The 17,739-nt window shown below is 47.6% G+C and overlaps 1 protein-coding gene across 3 annotated transcripts in view; it reads right to left on the bottom strand.

The window, feature by feature from the left end:
* The window catches only part of EEF2K (eukaryotic elongation factor 2 kinase), a 63,562-nt gene extending 47,681 nt beyond the window's left edge, over window positions 1-15,881 (bottom strand). The window contains exon 1 of one of the 3 annotated variants that reach the window (XM_057750957.1): window positions 15,389-15,881. The gene's annotated coding sequence lies outside the window, so the exon portion shown is untranslated. Of the gene's footprint in view, window positions 1-11,320; window positions 11,343-15,388 lie in introns of those variants that run through there. The other 2 variants (XM_057750958.1, XM_057750959.1) reach the window with 2 other exon arrangements.
* Window positions 15,882-17,739: the final 1,858 nt, after the last annotated feature.

Here is a 17,739-nt window from a genome sequence, read left to right as displayed (position 1 = left end):
AGTGTTCTCTGCAGCACAGTCAGTAACAGTAAAAGGAGAGAAGAGCCCGTAATGACCATTGATGGAGGCCTGTTATATGAACTAGTTTTTCTACCCCGTGGAATACTCTGTGACTGTCACAAAGAAAAAGGAAGCTCTAGATACACAGAGACATGCAGAAATAGTCAAGAAAGAGTTCAGCAACATTGTAGGATACAAAAATCAATAGTATTTCTATATACTAGCAATAAAAAATCCAAAAATGAAATTAAGAAAACAATGTCATCTATAATAGCATCAGAAAGAATAAAAAACTTGGCTAGGGAATTCCCTGGAGGTCCAGTGGTTAGGACTCTGCATTTCCATGGCTGGGGGCATGGGTTCGATCCCTGGTTAGGGAACTAAGATTCTGCAAGTCACTCGGTCAAAACAAAACAAAGCAAACAAACGAACAAAAAAAAACAAAAAAGCTTGGCTAACAAAAGTAGTGCATGTCATAGAGTGGAAAAATCAAAACATATTAAAAGAAATGAAAGAAGACTAAAATAAGTGTAAGGATATCCTGTGTTCATAGATCAGAAAATTTAATATAGCTAAGGTGGCAATACTCCCAAAATCGATCTACAAATTCAACTCAATCACTGTCCAAATCCCAGTGGCTTCACTGAATAAATTAACAAACTGGTCCTGGAGTTCTAATGGAAATTCAAGGAACCCAGAATAGCTAAAAGAATCTTGTAAAGTTTTCAAGAATCACACTTCCTGAATTCAAAACTTACTACAAAGCTAAAGTAATCAAGACAGTTGGTCGTGGCATGAGGATAGACATAGAGATCAACGGAATAGAACTGAGAGACCAGCCAACTGATTTCTGAAAGGGGTGCCAAGACAATTCAATGGGGAAAGAATAATCTTTTCAATAAATGGTGCCAGGACAAGTGAATATACACATGCAAAAGGATGACGTTGAACCCCTTCCTACGTTATATACAAAGATTAACTCAAAATGGGGACTTCCCTGGCAGTCCAGTGGTTAAGAATCACCGCAGGGGTCACGGGTTCAATCCCTGGTTGGGGAACTAAAATACTGCATGCCGTGTGGCAGGGCCAAAAAAAGGGGGGGGGCGGCAAAGGATTTGAATAGACATTTCTCTAAAGAAGACACACATGGCCAATAAACACATGCAAGGATGCTCAACATCATTAGCTATTAAGGAAATACAAATCAAAGCCACACCCACTAGGATAGATACAAGGAAAAAAATGGAAAATGGTAAGTGCTGATGAGGAGGTGGAGAAATTGGAAACCCTCACACACTGTTAACGGGAATGTTAAAATAGTACAGTTGCTTTGGAAAACAGTCTGACAGTTTCTCAAAAAGTTAAACATAGAATTACCATATGATCCAGCAACTACACTCCTAGGTATATACCCTAGAGAAATGAAAACAGTCCACAACAAAAACTTGTGACATATGGTTCACAGCAATGTTATACATGATAGCCAAAAGGAGAAACAGTCTGAATACCCATTAACTGATGAATGGATAAGCAAAATGTGGTCCATCTATAGAATGGAACACTCTTCAGCCACAAAAAGGAATGAACTACTGGTGCTAAGTGAAGAAAGACAGTCAAAAAACACCATATACTGAAAGATTCCATTTATATGAAAAGTCCAGAGAAGGCAAAACTATAAGAAAGTACATGAGTGGTTGCCTGGGGGTGGGGCAGGATGAGAGAGTTGGGGGGAAATGAGGAACAATCACTAATGAGTTTCTTTTCAATTGATGAAAATGTTCTAAAACCAATTGTGGGGCTCCCCTGGTGGCACAGTGGGTAAGAATCTGCCTGCCAATGCAGGGGACACGGGTTCTATCCCTGGTCCAGGAAGATCCCACGTGCCGCAGAGCAACTAAGCCCATGTGCCACAACTATTAAGCCCAAGTGCCGCAACTACTGAAGCCCAAGCACCTAGAGCCTGTGCTCCGCAACAAGACAAGCCACTGCAAAGAGAAGTCCGGGTACCACAACTAGAGAAAGCCCGTGTGCAGCAACAAAGACCCAACGCAGCCAATAAATAAAGGAATAAATGAGTAAATAAATTTATTAAAAAATTAAAAAAAAAAACCAATTGCGTTGGTTGCATGACTCTGTGAATATATTTAAAAACCATTGAATTGAACACTTTAAATAGGTGGATTGGTAGCTTTCTCAATTATATTTCAATAAAGCTAAAGTTTAAAAAAAGAAAAAAGGTAGACAAGAAAAACCATTAAATTTAAAAAGCAAGTTCCAAAAGAGCAGTTACATTACAGTGATCCTATTTGTGCTAAAAGGTACATTTGTAGATGCTTTAAAACTTCCCTGAAGGGCCCACAAGAGTGCTACCAGCACTGGGACGGGCAGTAGGACTGGGAGCCAGTTGTGGAGGGATGTTTGTAACATTTTGTACACTTCTGTACTGTTTTAACTTCTTACAAAGCTGGGTTGCTTTCAATATAAAATAATAAGTGAAAAACCTTAAACACTTCTTAGATCAAGTGAGTAATTCCAATTATTCTTAACAGCTCTTTGCATCGGCAGGCAGTCTTCTAGACCTGCAGCTTCAGTACTTCTTCTTTTTTTACGTTAGTAATGAATTGCCTTTTTATTATTATTTTTTGATTGAAGTACAGTTGACTTCCAAAATTATATTAGTTTCAGGTGTCAACATAATAATTCAATATTTTTTAAGTTATGCACCATACAAAGTTATTATAACATCCTTGGCTATATTCCCTGTGCTGTACATGATATTCCTGTGACTTTTATTTATCGTATCACTGAAATAAATAATATTCATGGAGTCTGTACCTCCGAATCCCCTTCACCTATTTTGTTCATCCCCCCACCCCCTCCCCTCTGGCAACCGCTAGTTTGTTCTCGGTCTCTGCGAGTCCGTTTCTGTTTTGTTCAGCACTTTCTCAACAGTCATCACAGCAAGAAAGATATTTATAACCTTAACGCAGTACCCATCTACAGAAAGTAAGTTAACATGTCAGGAAACTGTACTCAGCTTTTCTTTGTACAATGCACTCTGCTATTTTCTATTCTACTTGTTTTACTTTTTTCTTTCTTTTTACTCTTCCTAACTAATGCACCACCCCCACTGACTTCTCAACCCCGTTTGAAAATCGCTGCTCTGGGTGTCAACCACCAAGTTTGTTTCTGACTCTCTGGGCAAGACAGTCACCGCCTGGACTTGATGCCAGAACCACCTGATTCTGCTTGTTACCAAAATCCTCCCCCCGGTCCTGGGCCCACTCCTCCCCGCCCTCGGCCGCTCCCAGCCCCAGCGCCGGCTCTGCCCTGGTCAGCCCTTGGCCAGAGTCCCTGCTGACCAAGAGACATGGTTGCCTGAAGCCGCCAGCAGCCCAGCCAGGTCACTGGCCTCTGGGGCCGGGCTGGTGCCAGGGGAGGGGCCAGAACCACAGCCTCAGCTACAGACCTCTAGGCAGTGTCGCCCAGGGGTTAAGATCCCGGTCTCAGGAGCCAGGCTGCCGAAGGGGGCAAATCCCAGCTGTGCTGCTGGTGCCGTGACGAAATTAGTTCCTCTCACCAAGTTCCCCATTTGTGAGGGGAGCTGAGTGGGAAAGTGGCCTGAGGTTCCACGGTAGTTCACAGGGGAACGAGGACCAGAACCCCAGCCCTCGGCCACATCCCGCCACAGATCTGACATTTTCCTCGGCCCTGGGAAACAAAATGAGCTGCAGACAAGCAGCTGTGACCCTGGCTGCCACAGTGCCTTGCACTTGGCAGGCACTTGACATGGATTCCAGAACTGGGGGGAGGGGATCTGTTTCATGGCTGTTCAGTTGTTATACATTTGCTCTTAAAAGGCAGCTGTGGCAATACCTGCTAACGGTCGCCCAACAGCCATTCTCTCCTTCTTAGTAACAGGACTGCTTTTTTTTTTTAAGCTCTTTATTGGAATATCATTGCTTTACACTCTTGTGCCAGTTTCTGAGGTACACCAAAGTGAATCAGCTGTATTTATACATACATCTCCATATCTCCTCCCTCCCGCGACTCCCTCCCACCCTCCCTATCCCAGTCCTCTAAGTCATCACCCATCATCGAATTTATCTCCCTATGTTATGCAGCAACTTTCCACCCGCTATCTGTTTTACATTTGGTAGTGTCTACATTTTAATGCAACTCTCTCACTTCGTCCCAGCTTCCCCTTCGCGCCCCGCCCCCCCAACTCCGTGTCCTCAAGTCCATTCTCTACATCTGCATCTTTATTCTTGCCCTGTCACTGGGTTCATCAGTACCATTTTTTTAGATTTCATATGTATGAGGTAGCATACGGTATTTGTTTTTCTTTTTCTGGCTTACTTAGGATAGCTTTCTAGCTAAGCATGTGGCCACTTAAGATAAGGTCTACATTTCCCAGATTCCTTTGCAATTAGGGGTGACCATGTGACCAAGTTCTGGTCAAGGGGATATGAGCAGAAGGGTTGTATGCAACTTTAGGAAGGGTTTTTAAATTTTTTTCCCCAATTTATTTTATTCAAGTATAGTTGATTTACAACACTGTGTTAATTTCTGCTGTACAGCAAAGTGATTCAATTATACACATCTATATATTCTTTTTCACTATGATTTATCACAGGATATTGAATATAGTTCCCTGTGCTGTATAGTAGGACCCTGTTGTTTATCTAGGGAAGGGTTTTTAAAGAGAGGGAGTGTACCCTTCTGCTCTCTCTCCTTCCTGCTGGCTGGAATGCAGGTGTGATGGCTGGAGCTCAAGCAGCTAAATCTATTCATGAGGAGGAAGCCACGCGCTGAGGATGGCAGAGCCATGAAACACAGAGAGCCTGGAGCAGCACAGTCTCACGTCATGGGACAGCATAATTATCCTGGACTCATAAGCTTCGGAGTTTGCTACCTAAACTTCCACAATATACTATAATTTTCTCTTTTTCCTACTACTTGCTAATTCTATCCAGTCCAGTAGCCCCTTCTCTCCTACATCATAAAAAGTCACATCATATCTCTTATGACACGTTGATGCCTGGACAAGTCAGCCTGGGAAAACTGTGGTCTCAATCCAGTCCTAACTTGGTAGCTGCTTCCACATCTGCCCATGAAGACTGGGCCCCTGGAGGATGCTGGATGCCGGATGCCCCTAAACAAGCAAAGAGCCCTCACCAGCCCATAACTCAGCCCCACCATGCCTGTTCCACCACCAGCCAGGGCATCCCGCCTCCTAGGAATCTCCATCTAACCTGGGCTTTGCTCAGCCCACAAAGAGCCTCTCTGTGAACAGAGAGACTGAGACCAGGAGTAGAATCCCAGTTCACAAGACATCAAGCTTCTCTAGAAGCTTTCCTCTGCCCTCACTCAGGCATCCACAGCTTCCCCTCCCAGTCCCTGATGCATCCTGGGAAAATATTTCTATGGAGAGGCAGCTGAGCAGAGTTCTGAGTCAGACCCGAGTTCAAGCCCCAACTCTGCCACTTATTACCTGTGTGACTTCACCTCTTGGCCTCAGGTTCCTCACTATAAACTGGATGCAAAGTTGTACCCACTCCACTAGCTTGATAGTGCTGGCACAGAGCAAGCACTAAGGCAACAATTATCACCATCGTTTTTATTATCATCAATAAAAGGGCCTGAATCCTGGGTCCCAGCCAGGCTGGTGACCGGGACGCCTGGTTAGCAGCCAAGCCAAGCTTCTTCAGGGGTCCTCAGGGAACAGACTATCTTGGGCTCTGACCACTGAACCACTGCTCTCACTTGGTCTTGCTATAAAGGGCTTCTCTGGCAGGAAATGATGCTTGCAATGCCTAGGTCAAGGCCTGTGGGCCAAGCCACAGTGACCACCGGCGGCCCTCCTTGGGGCTCCCCTCACTTCCAGGAGCTGCCTTCTTGCTGGAGAAATGAGCTGGAATCTCCCACCCACCACTCCTGGGAGCCAGCACCCCAGAGCCATGGGCTGCGCTGAGCCGCCGACGTACACACTAGTATATGCCCAGCACAGCAGAACCCACCAGTCCTCAACTGCAACCCCAGTGGACCCAGTGACTTATGGGCCAAAAGTCACTTCGTGCTGTGCACCTGTTTCTGTTTGGGGGTCTGCCTCTCCCCCATTCTCAGGTCATGTGGTTGGGGTTGGGGATCCACCCCCAGCAATGAGATGTGTTGCATGACCCCGCTAAGCCAATCACAGCATTCAGGCACCTGGCCATAGTGACTGGCTCAGAGATGGGCATGTGACTCAAATCAAAGCACTGTGGCCCAATCCCAGGGAAGCCCGGGGATTTAGCTTGAGCAACTAGAAGAGAAGATCCATCCATTCCTGCAGGATGTGAATCTGAGACAGGGGTTGAGGCCACCAGAGAACAAAGCTGACATTTGGTGAAGAGCAGAACAAGAGATGAAGAGACAGATGAATAGTGATGACATCCTTTGAGATCCTGAATCCAAACTGTCCGCCTGGACTTCTGAAGTATGTGACACAATAAGCCCCTGCATTCTGGAGATGGCGGGGCGGGGTAACCTGGCTGAGTACACATAGGTTTTGTGTCACCGGCAACAGGAAAAAACCAAAACCCAGCCAGGATTTAGGGCCACTGTATGTTATTTATATATAATTTTAAAAAATCTTTTATTAAAGCACAGGGTTAAAAATAACAGCCCTTTCCTATCAGGGCCACCATGTATGACCACGCAGGCTGGGTACTGCTCGACTCTAGTGAACAATCTTCCAAGGTACATGAGCAGCCCTGCTTCTCGCCTCCAGGGGCAGCCACTTCCAATCACTTTAGATGTGACTCTTGGTAGATATCACCACATCTCTAAGTGATATGCTTTCTCTGCTATTTCTTAATTTATCTATTTTTGTCCTTCTCTGTCGATTTCCTGGTGTGATAAATGAGACCGTAGCTTCACTTCCTGCTACCACTCCTCCACCCCCAGACTGGTAGGTCTCCTGGTTCCTTTCCATACCATGCCAAGAACCCTCTTTTTTTTTTTTAAGTTGAAGTATAGTTGATTTACAATATTGTGTTAGTTTCAGGCATACAGCAAAGTGATTCAGTTATATATATATTCTTTTTCAGATTCTTTTCCATTATAGGTCATTACAGGTACTGAATATAGTTTCCTGTGCTATACAGTAAATCCCTGTTATCTAGCTTATATACAGTAGTGTATATCCGTTAATCCCAAATCCCTAATTTATCCCTTCCCCCGCTTTCCCCTTTGGTAACCCTAAGTTTGTTTTGTATGTCTGTGAGTACATTTCTGTTTTGTAAACAAGTTCATTTGTATCATTTTTTAGATTCCACATAGAAATGATTTCATATAATATTTGTCTTTCTCTGTCTGACTTAACTTTACTTAATATGATCATCTCTAGGTCCATCCAAGAACTCTCTTGTCTTATTCCACCAACCAGAAGGAGCTATGTGCTTCTCATGAGTTTATCTCACTCATGAGAAAAGGAAAGATGTGGCTTTTGTGCTGCAAATGAGTGATAAGAAAGCAGAAGAGACCTTTGCTCCTACAGACCGCAAAAGACAGACAAATAATACATGTGGACAGCTTCCTGTGTCGCAGGCACCATGCTAAGCTCTTAATGTGGATTCTCTCCTACGGCAAAGACAGGAGATGCCGGGCCTGCAGGCACCATGCTAAGCTCTTAATGTGGATTCTCTCCTACGGCAAAGACAGGAGATGCCGGGCCGAGAAGTGACTCTGGGGCCACCCCGAGGAGGGAACCTGAGCAGAGTCAAGCTGCCCTGGGCTGCACCTGGCTTGTTCCAAGGATGTCTTGGGCTCTAGCCTGAATCCTCAGTTTTCTTTAAACAAGAAACAGAAACCTATCTTGAACAGGTATCTGCATCCTATGTTCACTGCAGCATTATTCACAATAGCCAAGGTATGGGAACAATCTAAGTGTCTGACAGATAAATGAATAAAAAAAATGTGGTGTGTGAATATAGGGGAATATTATTAAGTCTTTAAAAAGAAGAAAATCCTGTCATTTGCAATACCATGGATGAAACTTGAGGACATTATGTGAAGCGAAAACGAGCCAGACACAGAAAAATATTGTATGATCTCACTTACATGTGGAGTCTAACACAGCCAAACTCATGGAAGTGGAGAGTAGAATGGTGGTTGCCAGGGGCCGGGGGGAGGGGGAAATGGGGAGATAATGGTCAAAGGGTACAGAGTTTCAGCTGTGCAAGATGAAGGAAGCCCTGGAGGTCTAATGTACAGCATGGTGACCATGGTCAGTAACACTGAATTGCGTACTTGAAATTTGCTAAGAGAGTAAATCTTCATTGTTCTCACACACACAAAGATGGTAACTATGTGAGATGATGGATATGTTAATTGGGTCCACTGTGGCGATCATTTCACAAAGTACATGTATATCAATTCATCACATCGTACACTTTAAATATATACAACTTTTATTTGTTCATTACACCTCAATAAAGCTGCTGAAAGGCACACGAGATGCTCAGCATCACTAATATCAGAGAAATGTAAATAAAAACCACAATGATATACCACCTCACACCTGTCAGGATGGCTATCATCAAAAAATATACAAATAACAAATGCGGGCAAGGATGTGGAGAAAAGGGAACCCTTGTCCACTGTTGGTGGGAATGTAAATTAGTGCAGCCACCATGGGAAACAGTATAGATGTTTCTCAAAAAGCTAAAAATTGAACTATAATACGATCCAACAATTCCACTCCTGGGTATACATCCGAAGAAAATGAAAACACTTATTCAAAAAGATACATGCACCCAAAATTCAATGTTCATAGCAGCACTATTTACAACAGTCAAGATATGGAAGCAACCTAAGTGTCCATCATCAGTTGAATGGATAAATAAGATGCGGCATGTATATATATATATATGCATATATATATATATATGCATATATATATATACACACACACATACACACAATGGAATATTACTCAGCCATAAAAAAGTAATGAAATTCTGCCATTTGCAGCAATGTGTATGGACCTAGGGAATATAATGGTTAGTGAACAAAGACAGAGAAAGACAAATACTATATGATATCACTGATTTGTGGAATCTAAAAAATGTAGCAAACGAATGTATATAGCAAAACAGAAACAGACTCATAGATCAGAAAACAAAGTAGTGGGGAGAGGAAGTTAAGGAGAGGGGCACGTTAAGATATACAAACTACTAGGTATAAAATAGATAAGTAACAAGGCTATATCTACAGCACAGGGAATTCCAGCCATTATCTTGTAATAACTTTTAATAGAGAATAATCTGTAAAAGCACTGAATCACTATGCTGTACACCTGAACCTAATAGACTACTGTAAATCAACTATACTTCAATTAAAAAAAAAAAGTTGCTGAAAATAAAAGAAACAAAAACCAAAGCTCAGTGTAGTGCCCAAGGCCCTGTGTTCTGAGGTCACAGGGCCCAGTTGGAAACCTGGCTCTCCACCTAAGAGCCCAAAACGACAGACTCCAGAGGGGCAGGCTGGGACCTCCTTGAGTGTATACCCCTCCAGCGCCTGGCCCTGAGCTGGGCTCAACAAGTGCTAATTGGATGACTTCTTCCCAGGCTGAGTTTCATTCAGTTGCTGGGGGCGGGGACGGTAACACACGTGTGGCACCAGGAGTTACTACATCAAGCCTCCAGCTTAGAGTTCAGGTCAGTGTCTTATTAGCATCTATACCCCCAGCATGCGGTGGGTGCCCATGAATAAACACTTATTAATTAAAACTATTTCAAGACAGTTTCCCTGGTGGCGCAGTGGTTAAGAATCCGCCTGCCAATGCAGGGTACGCGGGTTCAATCCCTGCTCCAGGAGGATACCACATGCCAAGGAGCGGCTAAGCCCGTGCGCCACAACTATGGAGCCTGCGCTCTAGAGCCCATGAGCCACAACTATGGAGCCTGTGTCCACTACAAGAGAAGCCACCACAGTGAGGAGTCCACGCACTACAATGAAGAGTGGCCCCTGCTCACCGCAACTAGAGAAAGCCCGTGTGCAGCAATGAAGACCCAGCGCAGCCAATAAATAAAAAATTTATTTTTTAAAAAACCTATTTCAATAATACAGTTCATGTCAGAATGTCAGAGTAAAAGGACTGATTTACAGCTGTCCCCACCCAAGAACCAGTCCCCATTCACGACCAAGTTCTCACTTCCCTGCCCCTGCACCTGAAGGACCCTCTTTCTGGAATGCCTCTCCCACCTGCTGCCAAGTCCCTCTGTTCCCTTCAAAATTCAGCTCAGATTTTTACCCTCTCCAGAAGGACTTCTCTGAGTGGTGTCCTGTCTGTAAGAGAGGGGACAGCTAACCCCAGGAGCTGTAAGTGAGATCAGGCATGTGGTGCCTGAGAGAGAACTGGCCCTCGAAAGTACCAGCTGCTATTAGGCCCTGACCACACCCCACTCCCCAACCCATAAGTCACCTCCCTCCTCCCAGGCCCTCCATAAGCATTTCCATTAAACCCAGAGACCTGACAGTCAATGTCATGAGTGAATAATGCCCCCCCACCCCGAACGATGTCCACATCCTGATTCCTAAAGCCTCTGAATATGTTCCCTTATGTGGCAAAAGTGACTTTGCAGGTGTGATTAAGTTAAGAATCTTGAGATGGGAGATTATCCTGGGTTATTCAGTGAGTCCTTATAAAAAGGAGGCAGGGTCAGAGTCAGAGGAAGAGAGATGTGACAATGGAAGCAGGGGTCACAGAGAAACTCTGAAGACGCTGTGCAGCCGACCTTGAAGACGGAGGGAGGGGCTGCAAGTCCAGGAACGCAGGTGGCCTGCAGAAGCTGGAAAAGGCACTGAAACGGATGTTCCCTACAGCCTCCAGAAAGTACACAGCCCTGCCGACAACTTGGCTTTTGAACTTCTCACCTCCAGAACCATAAGAAAAGAAATTTGTGTTGTTTAAGCCACTATGTTTGTGGTAATTTGTTACCGTAGCAATAGGGAATAAATATAGTCTAGAACAGTGGGGCAGTTTTGCCCCCTCAGGGGACACTTGGCAATGTCTGGAGACATCTTTGGTTGTCACACCTCTGGGAGTTCAACTGTCATCTAGTGGTTCAAGGCCAGGGATGCTGCCAATGCACAGGACAGTCCCTCAACACAGAACTGTCCAGCCAAACTGTCAACAGTGCTGAGGTTGAGAAACTCTGCTCTAGAATGATGCTGGTGGGATTCCAAGGAGACTCCGCACGATCCACCCTCCCTTCTCTCCTCTTTAAAAACACATCTCCATGTATACCAGAAAGACACAGAGCAATCAGCTTACACACTGATGAGAACAGCAACCTGCAGCTGAACCCAGGGACAAACGTCCACGTTCCCTCTGCTGAGGCGCATCGATGCAGTTCACTGTGCTTCATTCACATAAAACTGTTATGGTGCAAAGGCTACTTTACTTCTTTAAAAATCAGAAAAAGACGTTTTAGAATACACAGCACAATAATGTAATTATAGCTTCAATTAACAAAATGCACAAGAGGGCTTGAGGTTTAATTTTTAATCATTTGCACGCTTCTCATGTTCCCAGGACACTCCGTACTCCTGGTGGGTCAGACCAGAGAGACACTGTGTCTCACTTCTCAGGGCAACTCTGTGTTTACACAGCCTCTTGGTGGCCAGACCATGTGAATGTCTGGAACAAAAGGGGCCGTGTCTTAGTCCTTCTAGCTCCCAGCCCAGAGCACAATGCCTGGCACACTCTAGGTTCCCTGTAAATGCAGGCTGCATGAATGAATGAGTAACTGGAGAAAAGCAGGCAATTTCTGCAGATATAATGGGCATTGTAGGCATGGAGGGACTATCAGGGTATAATTACAAGGCATCTGGGGGTTACTTAGCCTGGAGACACAGCTGAGATCCTGAATGGGAAAGCCTGGGTCATGGGGAGGCCCTCAAAAAGCAGCCAAGACCAGGACTGGGCCCAACAAGTCTTTTGGGATGAACAGATCTGGGTTCAAGTCCCGGCCCTGCCACTACTAGCTGAGTGACGTTAGGCAAATTACCTAACCTCTCTGAACCTCAGCTTCCTCAACTGTAAAATTCACTCATCCACCAAAGTGGGGCAGAGTGAGCAAGGTAGAGAAGAGGTGAGAAAGCTGGTCTGTGGCACAGAAGCCAGCTGTGCATGATGGAGTTGTGCTCCCCTGCCCAAATCCTTCTGCAGCCAGGTGGGGCCAGGAGACTACATTGGAGCCAAAGGAATGTGGACAGAAGTAACTTGTGCTGCTATCAGGCCCATCCCATCCCTGAGGCCCATCTTCCATGCCCTGGTCAGCCTCCCTCCACTGCAATGCTGCCCAGAGACATGTAGCCTAGGATAGATTCGTAGCATTTCAGGAGCACTTACAGAGCTCTTGCTCCATCACTCCTCTCAGCTCCTTGGAGGACAAGGGTTAGGGTTAGTTAGACACTGTGCCGTCTGTCTGGCACACGCTCTAGTCCCCTGGCCACCTCTGTTCATCCTCCGGGTCTCAAGTTAGATAGATGTCATCTCCTCTGGGAAGCATCCCCTGACCCCAGGAGGTAAGCACTGTCAGCTTCATCCTACAGATGAGGACCCTGAGGAACAGACAGGTTAAGTGACTTGCCCCAAATCACATGGCTAGAAGGTGAGGGAAGGTGGGTTTGAAGCCAGTGCAGGTCCAATCCAGGGCTTCACCCAGCCATCACTTGTTAAACCACTTTTAAAGTGTGATCCTGGGACCACTGGCAGCAGCGGCAGCCTCACCTGAAAACGTGTCACATGTGCAAATTCTGGGGCCCCACTCCAGTCCTGCAAAAGTAAACTCTGGGGGTGGGCCCAGCAAGCCATGTTTAAACAAGCCCTCCAGGTGGTACTGATGTGCACTAAAGTTCAAGAACCACTGGTCGAGAGAAATGTTCTGCAGCTGAGCTTCCTGCCTTTTGGCCACTCCCTGTGGAGTCCTGGCCATGTCTAGAAAACATCACAGCTGGAGAACTGAACACTGTCCACCCTCTGACTTTCCAGCCATCCGAAATGCTTCTCTGGGTGTTCCACAGCCCTGGGACTTTGGGGACCCAGAGACTGTCATCTTCTACTTTATCATCAGCCTGTTAGTGACTCACTCCTTAATTCGTTTGAAGCCTTCTTGCTTGTGCCCATCAGCCTTGGCTACGAGAGTTTAATCCAGCAACACTTTAAGGCCCAAGCCGCTTTTATCCTGTGGTGGTCACTATAACCACTTTCTTCTAGAACATTCTCAGTTCACTGCGGTTAAGTCTGCAGCTTCTTGGTCAGCAGAACTGATCTCCCCAACACAAAAATGTTTATTTTTTAACCAGTCCAGCTAGCCACTATTACTTTGAATGCAGTCTCGATCATCAAATTTTCCTGTATCAGCTTTAAGAATCGGACCAGAAAGAGTAAATCCTAGAGAATGAGCTTGAGCAAATCCAAGTTTCTGCTGGTGACCCTCAGCTCTCTTTCACACTGCTCTCAGTGTCCTGGACCTGGATGCCAATCCTGCCAAAGACTGGACAAGACTTCCTTGGGGAATCTGACCAGTGCGAGAAAAAAGGCCTAAAGATACCCTTCTGCTGTGGAACAGCTCAGTTAGATCACCCTGAGGGGAAGGCCAACAAGCCTCTCTCACACCCACAGACCTTCCAAAGAGCTTCCTGGAGCCTCATGCTCTTCAGTGGACAGCCACAGACCACCGGGGGGGGGGGGGGGAGGAGAGGCTCTGCTCCACCGTCATTCAGGGTTCCCAATCCTTCCATCTTGTGGCTCTGCCCTTCTCCAGGCCCTCAGAGTCCTCTCAACTCTGCTGGTAAATGGGGAAAGTGGGGAGGTTTTAGGGTCCAAGCTTGAGGGGGGCACATACTATTTCCGGTCACATTCCGTCGGTCAAAACTCAGTTATGTGGCCCACCAAACTGTAAGGAAGCCTGGGAAATACATCCATGTGATACCCCAGGAAAAAGAGGACATGGTGACCAATAGCCATCTCTGCCACATAACACATTAAAATGTTTTAAGATCGTATCAGTGATATATCTTTAGTCAGCCAAAAAGTACTGTTCTGTCACCAAGAGCACACACACACACACACAAAACCGTACTGCAAATCACAGAATGTACACAAGTGATCATATGTAAACTGAAACCATTTCCAGTGATGGTCAGGCCCTGACTTCCTGCATCCCCACCCCCGGCAAAAGATAAGAACTTGGAACCCCAGCCCACACCCCCTCTTTAAGAACACGAGAGGAGGCGGTAGGATGGCAATCCCAACCACGTTACACCTGAATTCCCATCATCAAGCAGCTTTACTGTATTTGTTGAATAAATGCATGTATGAAAGAATGAATGTAAGGTACCGTGGAGGCCACAGAGAAGGAAGAAGCCTACAAAACTGTCTCCTAATTAGGAACCCGACCTCCTTCCACTGGCATCCTTTCCATCACCTCCTCCAGGAAGCCTTCTGCAATAACGCCCCCACCCCGTGCACCCTCCCCCCACCCCGGCCCCGCCCGTGGGCATTATCAGTTCCCACCTGCTTGCTCTGTGTTCCCACACTTAGCCCATCTGCCTTATTAATATCTGCTGTTAGACCACTCTGGATCGCAGTTTCCTCCTCTGTAACATCAGAGGGGTTGACAATTTCCTGGCTGAGTGACCCCAAGGCAGGCAGCTTCCAGGGCGGAGGACCGAGAAGTCAGGCTCCCAAAGAGCGTCCCCACAAAGCAGACGTAGCAGCCCTCCCCCCCCCCCCCACCTCAGCAGCCCATCTGTGTCACTCGGGGCGCAGCTGGGCGGGTTCCCCGCAATCCCCCAGGCTGGTGCAGCGGATCTAGGCCGGGACTTACCCGGGAGGCCCCCGCCCGGCCATTCGCATATTAATGCCCGGCCCCTTGGCGCACATGTCCATGGGGCCTGCCAACACCCGAACTCCTGCAGTCAACAATGCAGCAAGGGCGCGTCTACACTGTCCTCGAGGTTCCCGGAATTTGGGCCTCTCGGTCAGGGGCCGGGGTGGGGGATGCGGCTCCGGGCCGGGCAGGGGAAGGAAGGCAGCGCTGCCCCCACCCTCTCCGGGCCTCCAGGTGCCCCGGGCAGAGGCCCCCAAGCTGCCTCTCCCACACCATCACGTGCCAAGTATTTTCCCAGTAGACACTGCCGCTAATCTGCACGACTCCCCCGTTTCGCAGAAGCAAACACTTAAACCCGAAGAGCTTAACCCCCACACTCTCCTTCCGCCCGGGGCCCCACTTTTAAGCCCAGACCCTCGGCGATCCCGGCGCCGGCTGCACCGGGGCGCACAGGCTCGCAGCGCCGGATCCCGGCCCCCCTGGCCGACCGCCGCCCCACCTACCTGCCTCGGGCGGACAGGCGCAGCAGCCGCTGCCCACGGCCGCGAGGATCCAGAGGAGCTGGCAGAGGCTCGAGGCCCGGTGCTCCAGGGTGCAGGGCGGGCGGGCCCCCCGAGAGTGCCGGGGAGCGGCGAGACGGGCGCGCGGGCCGGCGCTCCGGGGAGGCAGCGGCGGCCGCCGGAACGATCCCGCGGCGCGAGGGGCGCGCGGAGCCGCTGGAATGATCCCGGGGCGCTGGGGACGGTGCCAAGGGCAAGGGCAAGGGCGCCGGCGACCGTCGGCCGAGCTGGGGCAACTGCAGGGCGCGGCGTCCCGGCGGCGGATCCGGACACCAGCCGAGCTGAGGCTGGGGCAGGAGGCGGCGGGCAGGGGCGGGGCCGCGGGCGGGCTGGCGGGCGCTCGGCGCCGCGCTCACGTGGCCGCCCCCGGTGGCCGCCGCGGCTCCTGCAGGCGCCGCGTGGACCTCCCGGCGCTGCGTCCGCGCTGCCCCAGCCGGCTGCACACACAGCGTCTGGCTCTAACGCGCGTGGTGGGCCCGGCACCAACCGCGAAGGGGGCGCCCTCCCCGCGGGTAACTCGAGAGGCGACAGCTAGCGCCTCCCTGGCCCACCGCACCTTCCCATTCTCGACCCGATGCACGCCTACTTCCTGTATTCGAGTCCTTTCCAAAATCGGTAGTGATCCGATCTCATTGTACGTCTCTGTATAACCTTAAAATATTCTTACCAGAAATTGCGGGGTTTTTTTGGTCTGATTTCTGCTTTGTGAAAACTTAGGTACTTAGGGCAATTATTTGTGTAATTATTTGTCTAATACGTTGCTGTATTCCTAACTCAGCGTACGGCCTGGCACGTAGTAAGTGCTTAATAAATACCTGTTAAGTGAATGAATAAATATGGAAAGGTATAAAGAAGAAAAGGAAATACAACCAGTGATAACTACTGTGGACATGTTCATATTACATTCTTCCAGATATTTTTCTAGTGCAATTTTAGAAATTTCACATTTTAGAGATAAAAATGGGGGACTTCCTTGGCGGTCCGCTCGGCGCGGCCAAACAAAAAAATCGTAAAATAAAATAAAAGTAATAACAGTGATATTTATCAAGCGATTGATCTCATTCCATCTTCACACCAATCCTAGTAGCTCTACTTTACAGATCATAAAACTGAGGCTTATAGAGATACACTTGCCCAGAAGATTTCCAAGGTGGCTCCTTCCTCTTGGCAAAGGTCATCTATCGATATTTCAGGGCTCCTGCTGGTTTGGGGTCTTCTGAGTTAACCCTGTGTAGTAAAAAAGGGGAGAGGAATGTGAGGGACCCCCGCAGGTGAGAGGGAGGGAGGGGTCAGGCAGGAGCTGCCAGGGGCTGTGGGAAGGATGAGGAAGGGAAAGGCTTCCAGTAGGGTGATGTCTAGTGAGGCTGCTTAAATAGTTTATGGTGGGGTTTGTAACCTAACCACTTCCCTGTGCCCCAAAGAGTTCTTCAGTCAAAGCCTCCTTGGACTGGAAGGGTATAAGTGATGAAACTCTCCCATGAAACTGGAGGAAGGGCCAAGTGTCCAGGTGAGCCCCAGGCAAATACAGAGAAACAGATGCGTGCAGGCAAGGTGGAGACAGAGAGAAATGATTATCTAAGTATGCATATGGGAGTATTTACATTTTCCCTAACAAGGGTGGACTCTTATCTATTTCTCCTTTCGACTCAACAGTAGGTTGTAAACATGTTTTTGTTGTCAAGGGCCACCTGTCATTTGTAATGCCTTCTTTGATGAGCTTTTTTGGGGTTGTGATAAGAGCTGATGTTTACAGGGCATTCACTTTGTGTCAGGTACTGTAGTAACTGCTTTCCAAACATTATCTCCTTTTATTAACGTTTTATTTTTAAAATATATTTATTTGGCTGCACGGGGTCTTAGTTGCTGTCAAGCAACATCTTCCCGCTCGGGATCTCTTAGTTGCAGCATGTTGGATCCAATTCCCTGACCAGGGATCAAACCCAGGTCCCCTGAGGAGGGAGCGCAGAGTCTCAGCCACTGCACCACCAGGGAAGTCCCAGATGTTCTCTTTTAATTCTCATCACAACACTCTTATTCTCCCCACTTCATACACGGAAGACTGAGGCAGGTTTAATGACTTTCCCAGGTTTACATACTAAGTTGCAGAACCTGACCCAGGTCTAGATATATACTGACCCCTTGAATGTCCTGCCTGTAAGCCTTGACTCTTCAGTTTTTGTGGTCCCTCAAAATTCAGATCCTGTTGGGAAAGTGAGGTCCTTCAGCTTACCAACTGCAATGGCCTCTGCAGGGAGAAGATTCAAGTTCATAAGGCTTGGGGAGGGAGTGACAGG

The sequence above is a fragment of the Hippopotamus amphibius genome, chromosome 9 (genome assembly GCF_030028045.1).
Source record: "Hippopotamus amphibius kiboko isolate mHipAmp2 chromosome 9, mHipAmp2.hap2, whole genome shotgun sequence".
Lineage (NCBI taxonomy): Eukaryota > Metazoa > Chordata > Mammalia > Artiodactyla > Hippopotamidae > Hippopotamus > Hippopotamus amphibius.
This window is presented reverse-complemented; position numbering and strand designations above follow the sequence as displayed.